A 1,589-nucleotide genomic window follows, 5' to 3' on the forward strand; every position below is an offset into this window, starting at 1 on the left:
TTATTGTTGTTTGGCGGGTTTGGGCTGGATTCGAACCCACCACCCTAGGTGTATGTGGCTGACGCCCCAGCCGCTTGAACCATAGGCACTGAGCCCTTACTTATGTTCTTTTGCATACCCTGATTTTTTTTTTTTTTAGAGACAGAGTCTCACTTTGTTGCCTTCGGTAGAGTGCTGTGGCATCACAGCTCACAGCAACCTCCAGCTCTTGGGCTTAGGCCATTCTCTTGCCTCAGCCTCCTGAGTAGCTGGGAATATAGGCACCCGTCACAACACCTGGCTATTTTTTTGTTGCAGTTTGGCTGGGACCGGGTTTGAACCCCCCATCGGTGTATGGGGTTGGTACCCTAGTCACTGAGCCACAGGCACTGCCCTGCATACCCTGATTTTTATCCCTAACCTTTTGTTCTAAAAATTTTCAACCTACAGATCGATGGAGAGCATCATACAATGAAAACACTTAGCACTTACCAGGACTCAGCAGCTGTTTATATGTTACAGTATTTTCTGTTCCTCTCTCTTTAGCTTTTGCCATGTGAGTGCGTGCATACACATACACACACTTCTTTTTTTCTCATTTGGTAATAAATTAAAAACCTATCATTCCTAATATCTCAAATACCCTAAAAACTAAGAATAAAGATACAAGGATATTATTTTAAATAATCACAATCAATTGTCACACCCAAGAAACATAACTTCTTACAATACTATAATCAGTCCATAATCAAATTTCCCTAATTTGTCCTATAAATGTCCTTTGTAGCTTTCTTTCTTCTTTCTTTTCTTTTCTTTTTTTTTTTTTTGAGACAGAGTTTCACTTTGTTGCCCTCAGTAGAGTGCTATGATGTCACAGCTCACAGCAACCTCCACCTCTTGGCTTAGGAGATTCTCTTGCTTCAGCCTCCTGAGTAGCTGGGACTACAGGCGCCCCGCACAATGCCCAGCTATTTTGTTGTTGTTGTTGTTGTTGTTGCAGTTTGGCTGGGGCTGGGTTCAAACCTGCCACCCTGCGTATATGGAGCCAGTGCCCTATGCACTGAGCCACAGGCGCTGCCTGTAGCTTTCTTTTTAAAACCCAGGATCCAGACATCATGCATTGCTTTTAGTTGTTCAATTTCTACCATTTCCTTTTTAACATTTTCACGTTTCCCTGCCTTTTTTTTTTCCCCAACACATAAATCTCAAGCAGAATTTCCTTCAAAGTAGATTTGTATGATTGTTTCCTCATTGTTAGACTGTGAGTAATATCTAACTGTCCTCGAGAACTTTCTATTGTAAAAGGACATTTTTTCTCTCTGTAATTAATAAGTAACCTGAACACGTGAAAATGCCTTGTTCCCCCACACTCTGTCATCCACTGGTTTTAAGATTCATTGACGATCTTTTCCTAAAGGAATTATTACAGCAGTTGTTGCAAAACAGTGGTATTTTTCTCACTTAGATGGCATTATTTGCATATCTTAGTTTAAACTTTCTGTCTTTCTCAGAAATTTTTTGGCTTAAAGATGTTTTGTTGATAATACAATTTACCCTTCACCACCACTTCTTATGTACCAGGCACTGATTTTTTTTTTTTTTTTTTTTTT

The sequence above is a fragment of the Otolemur garnettii genome, unplaced genomic scaffold (assembly GCF_000181295.1).
Source record: "Otolemur garnettii isolate 467f Iridium unplaced genomic scaffold, OtoGar3 scaffold00044, whole genome shotgun sequence".
Classification (NCBI taxonomy): Eukaryota; Metazoa; Chordata; class Mammalia; order Primates; family Galagidae; genus Otolemur; species Otolemur garnettii.